Genomic DNA, 21,228 nt, shown 5'->3' with positions numbered 1-21,228 from the left:
AAATAGCCCACATAAAGATGTTAATGCATTATCTTGTCTAAGAATCAGAAAGTCCCCTCAAGTACCCCAAATAACTGGACTATGGTGACATAGAACAACAAAAGTTACTTACCAAAATGACGGCATCGTCCCATAAGTGTGAGGTCACCTGGTATTTTTTAGTGTTGGCAACCCATGTCTTTTTTTTTTGCTCAAATTTTTCAATCTTTTTTTTTAGGCGCACATTTTTAGGCTGTGGGGCCTTGCAAATAGGGCACATTTTGAAGCCATTAAAAATTTTATTGTTGCATGCTGTGCAGGTCTTCTTGAGCCCTCCACTTTTTGACATGTTTTGATTCTGTAAACCAGACAGAAGGCATAATGTCTGTTACCATTGTAGAAAACTACAAATTCCTTTATAGTCCAGTAATTTTAAGCCAAAATGGGGGTCAACCTTGAACAAATTGCAACAGAAGCAAACTCAACTGATTTTGTATCCTCAATATGTCCTGAGTAAGGAAAAAAACCCCGAAGAATCCCATTAGGGGAAAGTTTAGAAAAAGACCCAAATATACCCTATTCATACGCCTATGCATTTTTTTTCTCACGTGAATAGGGTAACATTTTTAACCTTTAGATATCACCATGAAAATTACTGAGTTGATTACTTATATCAAGACAAACAAAAAATGTGTTAGAAGTTTTTATTATTGTTTGTTAACATGGACAAACGGTGCATAATCTAATTACATATGTGCTAATTTGCATAAATAGCAACAGATCTAAACATTGGGTATAGTTATAGGTGAAAATGTCTTGTTGGATCTTGTTGACATATAACAGTAAAATACTTAATGTTAAGGTCTGAATGGAACCCATTTAGGCTACCCATGAGCATTAATACATAGAGGCAGGAAGAAGTACTTTAGAAACCAGCCTTTATTAATTATTATTGCAGAGATGGGGTTTGGGGCTGGGTCCGTGGGACTGTTTCTGGGGATTCACTTTTTATTTTACTTACCTTTTGTCTTCTGCATTCTCCTTACCATTGTCTCCTGTTCTTCCCTCAGACTCGTCCCCCAGAAACAATCCCCCTAACCCAATCTCTTAAAAATTAATAAAGGCTGGTTTCTAAAGTACTTCTTCCTGCCTCTATGTATTAATGTTCATGGGTAGCCTAAATGGGTTCCATTCAGACCTTAACATTAAGTATTTTACTGTTTTAAGTCAACAAGATTCAACAAGACATTTTCACCTGGCTTCACCCAATGTTTAGATATATTGTGGTATTTATGCAAATTAGCACATACAGGCCTTCGTAATTAGATTATGCACCGTTTGTCCATGTTAACAAACAATTAAAAGAAAACTAATACATTTAATACATTTTTTGTTTGTCTTGATTTAAGTAATCAACTCAGTAATTTCCATGGTGATATCTAAAGGTTAAAAATTCTACTCTATTCACGTGAGAGAAAGAATGAATAGGCGTATGAATAGGGTATATTTGGGTCTTTTTCGAAACTTTCCCCTAATGGGATTCTTCGGGACTTTTTTTCCCTTACTCAGGACATATTGAGGATACAAAATCAGTTGAGTTTGCTTTTGTTGCAATTTGTTCAACCTTTTTTCATAAAATGACTGGACTATTTTAAGACATTTTAAATAAAAGTTTTAATTTCTGCCCGTTGAGAAACCATTTCATCCTAACCAATAAACATGTGTTTTACAATCCACTTTTGAAACAGTAACGTTGAAACAGTAACGTTAGCCAAAGTTTGCATTATTGCAATTGCAGTGCGGGAATAAACAATAAAGGTGATGTAAATAAATACGTAACGCAGGCTTGATATACATACCGATCTGTAGAGGTGATCCTCGCAATGGCTGTAAAAACTTCTAGGAATAAAGAAATTCTAGGATGCGCGTACGGAAGTGTGACGTGTCGCCGTCATGGCAACAGACTCATCTGATTTAACATTCATTTATTATTAATCTTTATCGTGTTTTGTTGTTTGTATATGCCTGTCAATAATCTGTCAATTCCGTGAACAGTAAAAAAAAAAATAATAATAATAATAATAATAATAGTAAATTAGTCCAAATAGTATTTAAACTAAGGCTAAGGGGTGGCTGATGGGTGGAGAGGTGGGGAGTTTGATTGATCAAGCCTGCCTCTAGTGATCCGGTTATCCGTGTGTCCACCACGGAATAATCCGTGGTGCCATCACAGAATTTCACAATATGCAAAGGGCTATACAAAACTGATCAGGGGGGGATAAGAGGTTCACAGTTTAATTGGGCTACATTGCATCGCAAACACAGACAACTTGAATAGCCTACTTAAAGTGTCAAAATCAGCAATAGGCAATATCGTCCAGTGAAGGTGAAACAATCTACTGAATATTCCGTGGTACCGTCACGGAATGAGGTGACCAGAAGCTATCATAGCGATTAAACGACGACAGAACAGTGCAATATCAAGTTAAAATCCCTTTGAGACTAAACATTTAAACTGAAGTACTTTAAGTAAACTCAGAATATTTAAAGCCATACGTTTCCAAATTATAAAACGACGTCAATTGGGGGAGCGCAAGTGATCCGGTTATCTGTGTGTCCACCACGGAAGAATCCGTGGTGCCATCACAGAATTTTATGCAAAGGGCTATACAAACTGATCAGGGGAGATAAGAGGTTCACAGTTTAATTGGGCTACATTGCATCGCAAACTTGAATAGCCTACTTAATGTGTCAAAATCAGCAATAGGCAATATCGTCCAGTGAAGGTGAAACAATCTACTGAATATTCCGTGGTACCGTCACGGAACGTGGTGACCAGAAGTTATCATAGCGATTAAACAATGCAATATCAAGTTAAAATCCCTTTAAAACTAAACATTTAAACTGAAGTACATTAAGTAAACTCAGAATATTTAAAGCCATACGTTTCCGAATTATAAAACGACGTCAATTGGGGGAGCGCAAGTGATCCGGTTATCCGTGTGTCCACCACGGAATAATCCGTGGTGCCATCACAGAATTTCACAATATGCAAAAGGCTATACAAACTGATCAGGGGGGATAAGAGGTTCACAGTTTAATTGGGCTACATTGCATCGCAAACACAGACAACTTGAATAGCCTACTTAAAGTGTCAAAATCAGCAATAGGCAATATCGTCCAGTGAAGGTGAAACAATCTACTGCATATTCCGTGGTACCGTCACGGAACAGGGTGACCAGAAGTTATCCTAGCGATCAACCGACGACAGAACAATGCAATATCAAGTTAAAATCACTTTAAAACCAAATATTTAAAGTGAAGTACTTTAAGTAAACTCAGAATATTTAAAGCGATACGTTTCCAAATTATAAAACGACGTCAACCGGGGGAGCGCAATTGTTGGAACAGGGAATCCGTGTGTGGACCACGGATGCTGCCTGTCATTGACTTACATAGGGATCACTTCCGTGGGCACATCACGGAATTTTCGGCGATTCCGTGAAACTGTCACGGATTTTGAGTTAAGGGGCCGTGTTCATTTCACGGAATTCTGTGAGACCAGGTTGATGTATGTGTGTGTTTTAACTAACTGGATCAACATATGGTCGTAAAATGATGACAGGCTACCTGTCCTCAGTTGGGCTATGTGCAGGGGAATGCCGCGTTGGGAGCGTTCTGAGAGCAGCCCATACCCCTTACCACGAAGAAAGGCGTCAAGTATGTCTTAAATAGGCTAGTCCTGAATTTTATAATTTTATAATAGACAGGGTATTGCCCAATAGAGTCTGACTACAGACCTCCTATGTAGAGCTTAGGCAATCTGGCTGTCATCTTTTCTGTCAGGATGTAAATGTCAAGGTTTTTATGGCAAGCCCTTTTACCATTTATTCTTTAAAACTTACTAGTTGCTATATAAATGCTACTAGTACTTACTTATTAGTTATTATTAACTATTCCATTAACTACTAATACGTAATCCTGTTTTACTAGTAACAATTGATTAGATACTAGCACGTTTTAGTTACTAGTATGATAACTATTCCATTAGTTACTAGTAACTTATTGAACATTTTTGCCATTGCAATCTATGGGGCTCTGTAGAGATCACCTTTTCATTAGTTACTAGTAACTATTCAAATAGTTATAGAATAGAATAGAAAAAATGTGCAATTAGAGACTAGTAAATAAAATAATTACTAGTAACTAATGGAATAGTCACTAGTAACAAAAAATTAAGTACTAGTATGTAATCAATTCTTACTAGTAAAACGGGGATAGTTACTAGTAGCTAATAAATGAAATTTTATTAATAAGATTCGGGAGGAGCGCGTCAGATACTTAGCCTAATCAACACAGGTGGACCATAATCAAGTAATCAATCCCATAGTATAAATATAGAGCTCCGGAGCCTGACGTCACGCAATCTAAACTCCGCCATTTTGGCAGGCAAACAGGAGAGCGCCAGAACGGCTTTTGTGTTATCGATAGCGGTCGAGTCGAATAATAATTCAAAACAATTAACGTTACTATTTCAACATGGTGGACAGCTGTTGTGCGCCTGGATGCCAGAACAGGCGGAGGAAAGCAAAAGGGAAATCCTTTTATCGTATTCCGAAGGATCCTGGTAGACGACTGAAATGGTTCAATGCAATAAGACGTGCTAACCAACACAACAAAACCGAGAGATGGGAGCCATCAAGCAATGGATTTCGCTTGTGCAGTGACCACTTCATATCAGGTATGTTCTTTCTAATGTAACTTGGCTAGCTAACATGTTGTTTAATATGGTTTCTGGTGATTGTAATGTCATTACGTTTAAGTTTCAACCCTCTACAAAACGAGTGAATCACTCGCATATGCGACTAAATCTTCACTCTGGGCAACTAAATAATGTCCACCATTAGCCATTGGCTAATAAATTCTTAGATTTTACACTTTAGCGTGTATATTAGAGGCTAATAGTAACGTTTAAGTTTAGCATAGATTTATTTTCACTCGCTGAATACACTGACTGAGCGCTTGAGATTTTATCTCTCTGTCAGGCTGATTTATTTAAGTGATCACTAAGTTCGTTGGTATTTGTTTCTGTTAACTAAAGTTCATTGCGTAATAACTTCAATGTTAGTACTGGGGCTACTTGTAAATCGCTTTGGATTAAAGTGTCAGATAAATTAATAGATGTTAATGTAGCTAGCCTAAAATAAGCTTATATTGTTGCCATTTTCTGTTTACTAATGTTTTAGGGAAAAAGAGTGACAACCCTCTTTCGCCCGACTACGTCCCATCTATTTTCAACCATGTTCCATCCCCGGAGAAAAGAGGAAGAAGGCGGAAGTTAGATGTGTTCAACAGAAGACAGAAGAGCAAACTCCAAAGAATAGAGCAAGTAGCACAGTCATCAGCTTCAGCAGTAACCCATTCAACAGTTTGTCCTCAAGACGGAAGCAAGCATCCTACTGCACAACAGGTGAAGGAATCGAACATTACGCACAAAGAACTTGAAAATGTTTATCCTATTCCTGAAGAAAATGATACAGCAGCTTCACCATGTGATAATGAAAACTGTAAAAAGTACACTCAATCACTGGAATTGGAATGCAAAGCTCTGAGGGCTGAAAATATGTTGTTAAAAGAGAAAATAAATAGAACTGCACTGAATGAGAAAACTTTACAAAACAATGATAAAAAGGTCAATGTACTCACTGGTTTACAAACATATTCTTTACTGATGACATTGTTTCATGTTGTAGCTTCCTATCTCAAGCCTAAGTCTAGCCTAACATTATTTCAGCAGTATATGCTAACTTTAATGAAGCTTAGAATGAATTTCTCTTTTGAGTTTTTGGCTTATTACTTTTGCGTTGATCCGACCACTGTTTCAAGGATTTTTAAACGCTGTATTGATGTAATGTATAGTAGACTAGTGCCTAGTCTAGTTGTATGGCCTGACAGGGAATCGTTAAGAAAGTCTCTTCCATATGCATTTAGGAACAGTACTTTTGAAAAGACAGTATGCATTATTGATTGTTTTGAAATATTTATAGAAAAACCTAGAAACTTATTAGCTAGTGCTCAGTGTTATTCAACATACAAGTCACACCATACAATGAAATATTTAATTGCCATTTGTCCACAAGGTTCAATTTCTTTTATTTCCAATGGGTGGGGAGGCCGCACAAGTGATAAGTTCATCACAGAGCACAGTGATTTTTTAACCCATTTGCTCCCAGGAGACCTGGTTTTGGCAGACAGAGGATTCAATGTCAGAGAGTCCATCCATACTCACCAAGCTGAACTAAAGATCCCAGCATTCACACGTGGGAAAAAACAATTAGATCCTGTTGATTTGGAGAGTACAAGATGCTTAGCGTCTCTTAGGATACATATCGAAAGAGTTATAGGAGTTCTGCGTCAGAAATACACAGCTTTGCAAAGCATTGTCCCCATAGTTTTCACTGACATTGACAGAGAAAATGATGTGACATACCTTGACAAAATGGTGAAAGTATGTTGTGCTCTTACAAATGTCTCAGAATCTGTTGTACCCTTTCAGTGATTGCACTAATGTAAAGCCATGTAACTGACAGTAGATGTGTAACTGAGCTAATTCAGTCAAGAATTCAATTCAGAATTATCTTAATGAATTAATACAAATTCTTTTAGTATGTTGGGCTCTAACAAATATCTCAGAATCTGTTGTACCCTTTCAGTGATAGTTGAGCTAATGTAAATGACATTAGATGTGTATTTTAATGAGTTAATACAAATTCTTTTAGTATGTCGTGCTGTAACCAATATCTCAGAATCTGTTGTACCCTTTCAGTGATAGTTGAGCTAATGTAAATGACATTAGATGTGTATTTTAATTATTTTAATGAGTTAATACAAATTCTTTTAGTATGTTGTGCTGTAACAAATATCTCAGAATCTGTTGTACCCTTTCAGTGATAGTTGAGCTAATGTAAAGCCATGTAACTGACAGTAGATGTGTAACTGAGCTAAATAAACCTATTTTTTATACATTTCTTGTCACTTGTAACATTCATTTGAAAGAGATACTGATGTTTTATTTAAGTTTTATTTATTTTGAATTGATGATACTGATGTTTTATATACTGTTGAACAGACAGACAAACCAGTACATGAGAGAAGGAGAGGGAAGATGATACGAGGGATACAAAACAGGGGCCATTTACTCTTTCAAATCCTCTCACCACTTAATTTTTACTTTTTTGTGAATTGATTTTTCTGCAGCTGGGACATACCCATTGTTTAGGAATCCTTTTAATGTGAAGGCAAGATTGGTGAAACCTTTTAACTGAACAAAAACCTGATGCACATACCAACATCTCCCCTTCCTCTGGCTCACGACAGTAGCACCAATGTTGACCATCATCAGATGCTGCAGCTGGTTTTGGAGCAGAGAAATACTTGCCAATCAGCTCTGGCATGATGCATTTCTTAAAAAAGTTTGTAGCACAAGCCAATTCTTTGTCAAAAAAGGGTACATCTGGTTTCACTCTTTCCACAAATGGTGAAGTACTGTCTCTTTCAGTCCAAAGTATAAAATCACAATAAGGTTTGTCAGTAACAAACAACTGCATTTGTACTTGATAATAATAGGCATGGTCCCGCTTCAGTCTGATGCTTCCGCACTCATCATTTTCAAGGCAAAAGTTTGGAACAGAGTTTGCCGCCTCGTTTACAGAGAGGTCCTTGGTACAAAATGGGCACTTAATTTCTATGACCCCTGATCCACAACAGCTGCAGGAAACATATCCATCAGGTGAGGCCCCAATAAAAGGATGTGAGAGTGAAATCCGGAATCCAGCTGTTTCTACCAGGACATCCGAGTGTGAGAGGCGATGCTGCATTTCGTAGTATTTTCGCGCCAACTCTTCATGCTTACATCCCCATCTTAAGAACACAAAATAAGTTTAGATAACTTTTAGACAGTATTAATGTCTACCAGCAATGTATTAACATAAACATTTATCTCATAAGCCACAGGCTTTTGTGATTAAGCATTGTTATTAGGGGTGTAACAATAATACATTTTTTTTGTAATTTCTTTTACCATATGTCTTGGGAGTATCGCAATAATATAGTATATAAAGTTCAGTTTGCTATGTATCGAATCGTGACATGAGGGTATCGTTACACCCCTAAACCCCTTTCCATGCACGGTGCTCAACTGCTAGACTAACTTGTTGCCATATCTTGCCTTATTTTCTACACTTATGAATACCTGGTAGCCTCAGTGGTGAAGCTATGAGACTTTGGGTAGCATATTTTTCTTATCAGGGACACTGAGGGCTTTCTGACATCAGTCTTTGTGGCTGCTCTGAAGGTTGATGCTGTTATCCTACCACTCCTTTGATCAAACCAGATCCTGGACTTAGACTGTGCTCGAGTCTCCTCCTCTACAATATCACTCTGAAAATATGATGATTGAAACTGTTAGATAATTAAATTTTTTTAAATATAACTTTAATCCTAAATAATGATGTACCTGTTGTTTGGTCACACTTATATCTTCAAAGAGTGCTTCTGCCCTGTCTTGTAACCCTTCTAGGCTGACCTCTCTTGCCTGCCTGTCATAAATGGTTGTGAGGGGTTCTGGTAGACCTAGCATAACAGTCTTTGGTACATAGGATGCTGCATATTCGCTGACAACTGAGAGGACTGCTGGCTTAATGACCTGTCCATCTTGTGTACAGCTTTTAGAAAGGTTGCTGTAAAGCTGGGCTTTCTCAAGATCCGTTAGAGGTGGAAAAGGTGGTGGAATAGCAGAATGGCCTTTGGAAGTGCTCTTTTTGCCTCGCTGTGTGTTGTTACAAATTATGTCTTTGCCTTGCTGATATTCCACTCCTTTCAAAGATCCCTCACTTGGTGTAGACCACTTGCACTTCTTTGATGTCACTGCTATCTCTTCCTCTCTGTCGTTATGCTGCCAAATACTGAACAAGACCGCTGACACATGAGAGCAGCACTCGCCTAGTCCAGCTGTGCAATTGCAGTGTGCTCCTAACACGACCCCATCGTTTCTGACCACCACCCATGGCTTCAATGGAGGGTCATTTAGTTTTTGGGAATGCTTAATCTGTAAGATTAACCCATTTAATCCCACCAGTCACAATAGTGACTGTAGAGAATATATATATATATATATATATATATATATATATATATATATATATATATATATATATATATATATATATATACTGTATTTATGGTCACTGTTGTGACCGGTGGGGTAAAAAATTTTTTTAATGCTTATAAAACACAAATTTTCACACTGTCCATAAACATAAAAAAAAAAAAAAAGATTGTTTCAACAGACAACTAATGACACATCATTCGGATATTTTCATGTCTGGGAAAAAAATTGGGATTAAAGGATTAAGATTTCATACTGAGTCTACTGTGCCCACAGTGATATAGCTAGCAGCTATCCTGGCTACCTACAAACAAGGACAGGTGGGTCGATTACGTTAGCTAACAAGACAGTTGACTTACCTTTCCAATGACGACAGAGCAGGTTTTAGCTGGTAGACTCCAAAGTTGAATGTTGATGACAAAGTTTGATTGCGTCCATTTGTACCCCTCCAGGCTTTTGTAGGCCTTTAAAGAGTCTCCGGAATAGGACGAAGGAAAGTTAATCAAGTAGTTGTATATATCGGGATACTGTAGGTCAGGAAAGCTAATGTTATAAATTCCTTTATTAATACACACGAAAAGCACCCCGGAGGCATTATAGGGATCTGTTATGTTTAATCTATTAAGTTTTGCTATGTACAGCTCTATATCTTTTGAATTAAAGTGCGCAGTGAACTCTGTTGCCTTAAAACTCATGCTGCCGTCATTCATTCACGCTCGGTCTCGTACCGCCTCTTGCCTGCCAAAATGGCGGTGTAAACAGAATAGGTCACGTGACGTCCGGAGCTCTATCGCTGACTTCCCTCTATCCATTGACGGTTTATCAGCATCCCTCCTCCACCCCATCTCCTCACTTTAAGTTCACTTTATAAATAGACGGGGAAGGGGGGGTACTCTAGGTTCGGGCCATTCCCGAGCTCGGAGCCCTTCCCCGGACAGCACGCCAAATACGCATACCATACCTCAGCTAATTATATGTAAGCGTGAACTAGTGAAATAAGTACTAGTAGTTTTTAAATAGCGACTAGTACGTTTTAAGGAATAAATATTTAAATGGCTTTCAATAAAGGTTTAAGATAACAGATTGGGATGATACACCTCCTGTGCATTTCATTAGCCAACCCAAAGTCATATCATTAAACCGTCATATAGCCTAAGTTAACATTAAAGTTCGGCAGTTAAAATACTTTGCACAACATAGTATTTTAAATCATATCTTATATTAACATATTCTGAATCACATCATTTTTTATTAACATATTCTGAATCACAGTCAACCAGTCGTGAAATCTATGGAATTAGTCTTTGTGTTTTGTGGCATTTTAACCATGCACATCCAGATAATATTTTTCAATTAATTCTGTGCATTATTGTTTCAACTTAAATATTTGACATGAACTGTTTATGTATTACAGTGGTTATCTTTAGTTTACAGAGTTGTGGGTGATTCTGATGTAATTTCCATCCTGACAGATGGGATGAGTCCCACAGAGGTCTGCTGGCAGACCCTTCTGGCCATGTAGCCAATACCATGCGCATGTATACCTAATAATACCTACACTGAAAACCCTAATAAGTTGACTGAACTAAATTGATTGAGTAAACTCGTTGCCTCAATTTAATTGAGTAATGGAGTCTCCCAAAACTTACATATTTAAGTTTATTTAACTTGACGCTTTTGTAGACTCTACCTAAATCACTCAGAGGTTTTAAATGTTGATACTTGATTCATTTGAAGTCACCATTGTGGTGGAAAGTGTTTGGTTTAGTTGGGATCTTGGTCCAGTTGCTGCTGGGTTGGTGTATTTTAAAACGCTGTTTTTGTGGTGAAAAAAGACAAATTTAAATGAGCTCAGGTGTTATCAGATGTTTTTTGTTGATGAGAAAGTCATCACATAATACGTATTTGAGATCATAAAATAAGTTTTGTTTGATATTTTTAACAGGCACCAAGAGCAAAATACTTATTTTGAAGATGGACAAAATGAATGCATTTGAAATATTTTGAGTAAAAGATTCAAGTGCTCACACACACAGACTTCTAGATTTAGCATATGCATCACAACAACGGTGACAAACAAAAGAGCTCCATAGCACAAACTCATCACCATTGATGTGATGCATATCCAAAATCTTGATGTCTGTTTGTGACGGTGTGATCTGTTTTCAAAAAGTAAGTACATTATTTTATCTACTAGGTTTCTATCCATAAAAGTGAATCCACAGTTGCAACAATACATTTTATTTTAACTTGTCACCATTACAAGCAAGATGTGCATGTCTGATCTCAACTCTCATTGCCACAATAACAGTGTTTCACAACACACAAGTTACAGCAGCAAGAGACAAGCTAACACCAATAAAGAGCTGATGACACCTGAGCTCATTTAAGTTTGTCTTTCTTTGCCACAAAAACAGTGTTTTTAAAATACACTGTTACAGCAGCAAAATACAAGCTTACACAAGAAGTAACTGGACCAAGATCCCAACTAAACCAAACACTTTCCACCACAATGGTGACTTCAAATGTATAAAGTATCAACATTTAAACCTCTGTTAATTCTCAATAAGAGCTTCTCTAGATGTCTGACAGAAATAAAGTCACAGAAAACCTTGTAAGGAGGATCTGTGAACGTCTATATCGGACGTACAGAAGACATAAAAAACATTTTAAAAAAGACATCATAAAACATTCTGCCTCCTCAGTGGACATCTTTTCAACGTCTGCAAAGAAATAAAAAGATGTCCACTGGACGTAACTTTGCCCAATGGATTAGGTTGATGTTAAAATACACAAACATAATAATTTTTTGTTAAGTTTACTCAAAAAAGCGCTAGCGATAAGTTGCCTTATTTTTTTAAGTTGACACAACTTTTTTTTTTTACAGTGCAGTATAGGGTTTACTGTATTTTCATAAATATTGTGACATTTTGTCAAAAGGTCAAAGTTTAAATATGCTGTTATTTGTTTTACTTCCGTGTGCAAAAAGTGTGCGGTCAAAAATAAGAACATAATTTTCTGTTAAATTTACATGTTGAGTTAACTTAAATATATAAGTACACTTGAAATTAATACCAAGCTAAGTGAACATAATCGTTTAAGTACATTAAATAAGCACCAAGTTTGGTGAACTGAGTGATTTAAGTACAATCTACAAAAGCGTCAAGTTAAATAAACTTAAATATGTAAGTTTTGGGAGACTCCATTACTCAATTAAATTGAGGCAACGAGTTTACTCAATCAATTTAGTTCCGTCAACTTATTAGGGTTTCCAGTGTATTGGTTTAACGAGTTAAGCAGTAACGTTAGCTGCCATGTTCTTTCTCTCAAAGGAAAACGATTGGGCCACTTCATCAAATACTATAAGTTGTCGTTTTAATAATCATACCATATCAAAATCACGTACCACAAGGATAACATATTTCACTAGTAGAAATCATGCAAAACAACTTTATATCTACATAACTTTACTCACCTAACATAATACACTAAAAAAAAAACGTCATCTTGAAATGTAGTTCAGCAAACCAAACAGACCAAAAGGACGAATTTTGTAATCCACCAATCAGTGCTTTTGTTCTCTTGTTGCTAGGCAGAATTCCTCCCATGGCCAATCACATTAAAGGAAGAACAGAGTGACGTTGAGTTTTTCCAAAGGATTACTCATGATTTTGAGCTCACAACACTTGAAATCTTAAGTTTATGCATTTTGAAGGTAAATTAGTTAAATTAACTCATATTTTTAAGTGGCAGGGCCAAAACGCAAAATTTTAAGTAATGTTTAGTCAACATTACTTGATTTTTTAAGTCAAGACAACATTAGGGTTTACAGTGTAGCCTATATCTAATGCTGACTAATATATTTTCTTGCTTGCATAGGGTTCCCGTAACTTTAACCCAATCCCATATAATGCTGAGTATATGGGACACAAGATGCACATGGACCAAAATTAGAAATTAGTCATGTTTGGAGTGACTCATATGATTGCTGTAGATGGATACAGCAAAAAAAATTGTTGCAAATGCTACTATGCCTGTAAAAAACAATCTAGCCATCTATGAAGAGGTGTACAGGTCAGTGTTGTATGTTATGTTTGATCGAACATATTTTATCAATTGTAATAATATTAATAATTGAGCGTTTCATATGTCTTTATGTAGACCTGCAGTAACACATTATGGAATGTGGGATCAACTTCGTGTGGATCACGGCAAAGAGTTTTACCTGTGCCTCTACATGCAAGAGACGCTGTCAGAATATAGACACAACCAGCAAAGACAGCAATACCTCCAAACACAGTCAACAAGGGTAATGTCAACCATCTGCATCTACATTTCACTATTAGTGAAAAGTAACTAAGTATATTAAGCCAAGTAACTAACTTAAGTACAAGTCTGTGGAACTTGTACTTTACTTGAGCATATTCATGTCCTGCTACTTTATACTCCACTACATAATGAGTAATCTAATAATTTCAAATATATCAATAACCTGGGCCAATTGTCAAGAGTGGTTACAATCAGTACTTCAGATAATACTTATTCTAGGATTTTGAGTACAGAACTTTTTCATATGATGTTTTAAACATTGTGTGGTCTTGGGGATTTTACACAACAAGGTTATTCTTAGTCTATTCACTAGTTCCCAACTGTTAATAACATAGAAACACATTGTTAACAGATCTCCTTTAAAAAACACACACACACAGAATCACACAGTGGAAAGGATGTGGCCAGAAATTAACAACAGAGTGAATTATCCACTTAAGGGGGCCCTCATCCAGCTACAAGATCAGGAAGCAATAGATATGGAGGACAGTCTGACAAGGTTCTGCACATCTAATCTGACCTGCCAGATGTGCCAAATTGGCATAAACAGATTTGTGTAATCATGGAATGCTCACAGGATTCCAGGTATGTCACATTTCCCTTACAAGTTATTCAGTTTAAGTGTTTTATCATTGAACATCACAACAAACATTTCTTGTGTTGTTAAAGAAAGAGGGATACCAAATCACCTAGCAGGGACTGGAACACCAAGAAAAATCACAACCGATCTTCTACCAGATGCCACAGTTGCAGCTGACATGTATGACAGGGACATGGGGTCCTCCCTCACCAGAGTATCTTCATTCGGAAGTGATCCCTTTCTGTCTGAGGCAGACAAAGTTAGAGCAGAGCAGCACGTTGCACATTATTATCCCTACCTTTCAGTTATTTTTGACAGTGCTGTCAATTACAACTATGCTCCCTTCAAAGAGGCCTTGATCTACCTCATTGATGTAACAAAGACTTGTTCCTAATTTCATGTGCACTGGATTGTGAGGAGCCTTGTTACAGATTGCTGGACATATGTGTCTGTGGACACCATTATGCAGTTACTACTACAACACTAGAGGGTGTAAGTATACCCTGATAGTATTTACCATACACGTTTTACTTTATCTGTGGATATAAGTGTCACCATAAAAATGTCAACTGACTATTTTGTTACCATTAATAAATTATTTTACTGTCATTGTATCCATATTAGACATTATTCACAGGGTCGTTTTATAAAGAAAAAATATTTATTTTGCTTTTGTACAGAAAGAATAATCAGAGACACATAATTGTGTAACAAAGTAAGTCCAGCTTTACAACTCTCCACAGAAGAGCCTGTCACAACATATTGCCACGTTTAGGCCTACTAGCTCTTATAAAAATCACTGTGGGCTGAGAACAATAATGTAGCATAAAAACATCTTGCCACATTTAGGCCTACTAGCTCTTATAAAACTACTGTGAGGTTGGAACAATGATGTAACATAAAACATTGTTACATTTTCTAGCTCTTAAAACTCCAGAGCTAAGAACATCGAGGCAACATAAAAAACATCAATCCTCAATATCGAAATAATTTATAACATGAGATAACATAAGGATTGGTGGCAAGCAGAAAAGCAGCATTTACTCTTCCCGTGCCAGCTCTCTCATGGCATTTACTACACCAGAAAGGCCAGTGACTTGTTGATGGAAAAATCATCTGCTCGACACTTCAAACACAGTGAGGAATTCTGAAGCCATACAGTAATACAGGATCTGCATTCGACCAAACTTCCACAGCATGCTGCAAATACTGGATCTTCCATGATTCCTGCCAGTGTAAGAAATAAATATTAGAGGTTTGAAAACACAATACAAGATATACTAGATGAAGAATTAATAATATTTTCCAATTGAATGTCAGCATTTCAAAAAGCATCCTTTATGTAACTGAGTCTTTGTATGGCAAAAGTTCAGTGAGAATTAACAAATTCCTTTCTTTGTCTACAGATGCTCCAAGCACACACCGTACCACTTAACATCACAGATGTAAATTCCTGAAGTATGTTTAAAGTCCCTGTAAAGTGAAAATTAAGTATGTGTTGTTAAGTGTGTAGTTTGTCACACCACAGAAATATGTGTTATTAGCCACCTAGCCAAATTTGAATGATAAAAAAAGCAGCCAAGTAAATAAAATAAGCTTTAAAATCTTGAAAAAATATGAGCAGTGGTCTCTGTTCTCAAATGTTGGGGGTGTGTCTGCTGGCTGCTCTGAAACCACGCCCACTCGCGGGAAAGTTGACTCGTGGGCACGCACTGATGGAACCAGTTGTCTGTGCGACAGGAGGATGAAGGCTGAGGCGGGAGATAGTCGGCTCGGCCCCATTCACCAGTAACAACGTATTATCAATGTTTTCCAGTTGTCTCGCGACGAAAGTTTATAAAACTATCCTGTGTAAAATGATAACTACAGAGGCGGGTTTTGGTGGTGATCCTCAGCTCTCCATCAAGGTGGCTCTTCACAAAATTAATCCACCTCTTGTTGATATGATCGTTGTTTCGGAAATTTAATGGAATTTAAATCTATTTTATAAGTGATCGCATCCAGGTAATACGCATTTCTGTGACGAAGGCATAGCTAGCTAGCAAATTGTAGACTGAAGTAAATAGTACTCAGTAGACAGTAACTCGCGATTGAGCAGCCAACTGATAGAGGAGGGGGCAGCCTCAGGGGCTCCAGTGCGTCATCAAGTAGGGGCGTGTCCAGGAGCTCAGGGGCTCCAGTGCATCATCGATTCCCCGTCTTAGCCCCGCCAAAAAAATCCTAAACACAGCAATGGTGAAAAACTGTTTAACGGTCTAACTCCACAATTCAGTACTTCATAGTTCACAGTCTTTGTAATATGTTTTACATTTACATTTACATTTATTCATTTAGAAGATGCTTTTATCCAAAGCAACTTACAGATGAGGACAGTGGAAGCAATCAAAAACAACAAAAAGAGCAATGATATATAAGTGCTATAACAAGTCTCAGTTAGGTTAACACAGTACACATAACATGGGATTTAAATAATATAATAAAAAAAAAATAATAATAATTTAATAAAAAAAAAAAAGAAACCGTTAGAATAAAAAAAGAATAGAGCAAGCTAGTGTTAGAGATCTTTTCACATACACACACACATACAATTGCATAATAAATGAAAAGAAAATAGAATACAAAAAGATTAGAAAGGTAGTTAGATTTTTTTAAAGAATAGAATTAGAATAGTGAGTGTTAAAGTTAGAGGGTCAAATAAAGATGGAATTGATGTGATTTAAGCCGATTCTTGAAGATGGCTAAGGACTCAGCTACCCGCATTGAGTTGGGGAGGTCATTCCACCAGGAGGGAACATTTAAAAGTCCGTAAAAGTGACTTTGTGCTTCTTTGGGATGGCACAATCAAGCGACGTTCACTTGCAGAACGCAAGCTTCTAGAGGGCACATAAGTCTGAAGTAACAAATTTAGGTAAATGGGTGCAGAGCCAGTGGTAGTTTTGTACATTAATGCCTTGAATTTTATGCGAGCAGCTATTGGAAGCCAGTGCAAATCGATAAACAGAGGTGTGACGTGTATTCTTTTTGGCTCATTAAAAATTTATCTTGCTGCCGCGTTCTGAATTAATTGTAAAGGTTTGATAGAATTGGCTGGAAGACCTGCCAAGAGCGCATTGCAATAGTCCAGCCTGGACAGAACAAGAGCTTGAACAAGGAGTTGTGCAGCATGTTCCGAAAGAAAGGGCTTGATCTTCTTGATGTTGAATAAAGCAAATCTGCAGGATCGGACAGTTTTAGCAATGTGGTCTGAGAAAGTCAGCTGATCATCAATCATGACTCCAAGGCTTCTAGCTGTTTTTGAAGGAGTTATGGTTGATGTGCCTAACTTGATGGTGAAATTGTGATGAAATGATGGGTTTGCTGGAATCACAAGCAGTTCTGTCTTGGCAAGGTTGAGTTGAAGGTGATGGTCCATCATCCAGGAAGAAATGTCTGTTAGACAAGCTGAGATGCGAATAGCAACCGTCGGATCATCAGGATGATGATGTTTTAGCAGTACATTTCTAACATTTTTAATTAATTTTTTTAGAATTGCCTTTACAGGGACTTTAAGGAATGGCTCTGTTTTTATGGAATAGTTTCCTTAATCTCAATTGCCTATACAAAGAACACCAGGAGCAGGACACTTAAGCTTTTAAATGACCACTACATCATAAATTCCACCAAACAACATCATGTTTGTCAGGGTGAATACATAATTTTTTGTCATCCTAAGGACAAGACTTACCTCTGCAATGTAGACAAGTGAATGTATCCCTAACATTCCTGGACCATGTCAGAGAGTCCCTAAATGGCAGTTGTCACCTCAGACAAACCCTGAGCAGCCAGGACAAGCTCCTCGATCTTCTCGAACACACTGTCCAGTCCACCCTCGTCATCTCTGCGTCTGTGAAAGAGAAACGTCAAATGTATATATTAAATTAGAAACTGTTAATGTATGCAAATGATGTGACATGCCATTACATTCAGATTGATTATGGACACAGAAATGATTGCTTTTGTGCCAATCAAATATTGCATAAAGTGTCCATTGACTGAAGGTGTCCAATTGTAGGAAATATAGTTGTATCAAAGAAAAGACTCAGATAAACATGGCAGTGTTTCTGGACAGACTGACGGGAGAAATGTGCCATTATTTTAGGTGCTTTCATGTAGTCTCTTTGAATATGTTGTATCAGACCAGCTCTGCTCTTTAATTCAGGCCATGCTTAGCCTTTTACAGTGCCTGATGTCAGGAGGAAAAACTGAGGGGGTGTGACTTACGAGATTCTTCACCTCTTTTGTTGCACAGCTTGGAAATCAACCTCTGGTACAGCCATGATTTTTCGTGAGTTCTGCTTCCAATAAAAGGTGCCTAATTGAGTATAAAATATACAGTTTGTATGAATAAAAGCTCACTCTTGAAGACGGACATGTGAATGCATATTAATTTAGTTTTTATCTGAAATGGCAAAGGTTTGACATTGTTTATGGCTCCAGTTTAAAATGCGAGACTTTATAAATGTTGACGTGACAATTAATAACCCAATATATTTGCCACTTAGCTGTGAATCAACTTAAAAGTTCATGCTATTGTCACAGTACATTTTCAAGAGACAGGGTTACATAAACTATAATTTGAGATGGTAAATAAAATTGTTCAAATGAAGCACATCTTGTTCCTTCTGAGTCCAATATTTCCACTCCATTGTGGTCTATCAGGATGAGTTGTTCATTGCTTCCTAAGGCATCTTTTACTTTGGCAATCATGGATGGGACACTGGCCTCTTGCTCAGTAAATCTTACAACCACCATTCTGCTGTTCACAAGCTTTCCACTCTGTACCTCTCCCAGACTGACAGTCCTGGAATTCAGAACAACTAAATTTAGGTTCATTTAAAAATTTTGAAAATACAAGAGAACATTTATATTTATATTCTATTGATAAGGGCATGGAAATTGAAAAAAGAAATGTGTCTTACCTTGTAAAGTATTTCAGAGATTGAGCCCTGGGTGGCACTGAGGGGCTTGCTGAACTAGCCAACCTGAAGAAGCGAAACTGGCCGCTCGTGGAAGGAGTAGATAGTGGCCCCGCGGCAACGTTAACACGACGAGACGAGACGACGAATACCATAAGGACAGTGAACAGGAACTGGGAACCGGAACAGGACTGGAATGGTACACGACGAACACTGTGGACACCAAAACAATGATCTGACAAAGAGAGGAGAGTGCGGTGAGTTTTTGTAGGTGAGTGAATTGGCAGCAGCTGGTGCGGTGAATGAGATCTGCTGGCGTGCTGATCAGTAGTAACGAGCGGTCATGCCCACTCACACATAGAACAACAAATACACGGGACACGAAGAAACCAGTGAATTCATGAACCGTGACAGTACCCCCTCTTCTAAGAACGCCTCCTGGCGTTCCTTACCTGTCGATTGTAATCATCAATAGGGGAGTGATCCAGGATGTCTCTAGCAGGAACCCAACTTCTCTCCTCTGGACCGTAACCCTCCCAGTCCACCAAGTACTGTAATCCGCGTCCCCTCCGCCTTGAGTCCAGAATACGATTAACCGAATATGTAGGTTCCCCTTCTACGAGTCGTGGCGGGGGGGGGGGGTGGTTACCGAGACAGGCAGATTAATATGGGAATGAAACACAGGCTTTATTTTGGAAACATGGAAGGCGGAATGAATCCTCCTGTACACTGGAGGGAGTTTGAGGCGGACTGTCACCGGGCTAATGATCTTGGTGACAGTGAACGGGCCGATAAATTTGGGAGCAAGTTTATTAGAGACGGAACGGAGAGGAATGTTCTTGGTAGAAAGCCACACTACTTGACCAACGACGTATACGGGAGGCCTAGACCAGTGGCGATCGGCTTTAGCCTTGGTGCGCGCTCCCACTTGGAGTAGAGTCTCGTGGGCTCTAGTCCAAGTGCGATGACACCTCTGGACGAAGGCGTGAGCGGAGGGAACCGCGGCTTCAGATTCCAGACTAGGAAAAATTTCTGGTAACCTAGATTACACTCAAACGGAGATAGGCCCGTGGATGATACTGGTAACGAATTGTGGGCGTACTCCACCATTGACAGTTGTTGACTCCAAGAGGAAGGATTCTTGGAAACCAGACATCGCAACGTTCTCTCTAAATCCTGGTTGGCTCTCTCAGTTTGGCCATTGCTCTGGGGATGAAACTCTGAGGACAGACTAACAGTTGCGCCCAGTAATCTACAAAATTTGGACACAAATTGAGGTCCTCTGTCGGAAACCACATCCGTCGGGAGGCCATGTAACCGAAAGATGTGGTTAACGACTTTTAACGCTGTCTCCTTGGCTGAGGGTAATTTGGGCAAGGGAATGAAATGGAACGCCTTCGAGAACCAGTCCACCACGGTCAAAACTACCATGTTACCCTGAGAGGGTGGGAGGGCGGTGACAAAATCTAGTGCGATGTGGGACCAGGGTCTCGAAGGGATCGGCAGCGGTTGAAGGAGCCCATCTGTGGGTCGATTGGAAGTCTTACCAATGGCACAAACTGAGCAAGCCAAAACAAAACTGTGAACGTCACGAGCCATATGTGGCCACCAAAATCGTTGCTTGACTAAAGATGTAGTGCGACTTACTCCAGGATGGCAAGCCACATTGGAACAATGCCCCCACTGAATAAAGTCAGACCGTAATCCCTCTGGCACAAATAAACGGTTCGGTGGACAGTCGACCGGGGGCGTTACCCCTTGTAAGGCCGTCTTGACCTTCGATTTGACCTCCCATGAGAGTGTGGAGATAATTAGGGTCTCCGGAAAAATGCACTCGGGAGTAGACGTGCGATCGGAATGGTCAAAAATGTGTGATAATGAATTGGGCTTGATGTTCTTGGAGCCCGGGCGGTACGAGAGAGTAATGTCAAAACGTCCGAAAAAAGTGCCCACCGAGCCTGCCTGGAGTTCAATCTATTAGCGGTTCTAATGTATTCCAAATTCTTATGATTGGTCCAAACGATAAAAGGTACCCCCGACCCTTCTAACCAGTGATGCCATTCTTCCAATGCTAATTTGACTGCCAACAACTTTCTGTTACCAATATCATAATTACGTTCGGCAGGGGACAAACAGTGAGACAAAAACGCGCACTGATGCATCCTGTCGTCTGCAGGGGAACGTTGGGATAGCACTGCACCTACCCCTACCTCTGACGC

The 21,228-nt window shown here is 38.5% G+C and overlaps 2 long non-coding RNA genes across 2 annotated transcripts; one reads left to right on the top strand and one right to left on the bottom strand.

Moving 5' to 3' along the window:
* The first annotated feature begins 3,569 nt into the window (after positions 1–3,569).
* On the top strand, positions 3,570–15,079 carry LOC132157659 (uncharacterized). Its single transcript, XR_009437578.1, has 5 exons — positions 3,570–3,699; positions 13,025–13,219; positions 13,307–13,454; positions 13,855–14,059; positions 14,144–15,079. It is a non-coding gene; the product is annotated as an uncharacterized LOC132157659 (long non-coding RNA).
* Positions 15,080–17,823: 2,744 nt separating this feature from the next.
* LOC132157658 (uncharacterized) lies at positions 17,824–19,139 on the bottom strand. The gene is made up of 4 exons (XR_009437577.1): positions 19,013–19,139; positions 18,704–18,894; positions 18,315–18,405; positions 17,824–17,937 (listed from the first exon to the last, which is right to left on the bottom strand). It is a non-coding gene; the product is annotated as an uncharacterized LOC132157658 (long non-coding RNA).
* Positions 19,140–21,228: the final 2,089 nt, after the last annotated feature.

The sequence above is a fragment of the Carassius carassius genome, chromosome 15, assembly GCF_963082965.1.
Source record: "Carassius carassius chromosome 15, fCarCar2.1, whole genome shotgun sequence".
In the NCBI taxonomy this organism is placed as follows: domain Eukaryota; kingdom Metazoa; phylum Chordata; class Actinopteri; order Cypriniformes; family Cyprinidae; genus Carassius; species Carassius carassius.
This window is presented reverse-complemented; position numbering and strand designations above follow the sequence as displayed.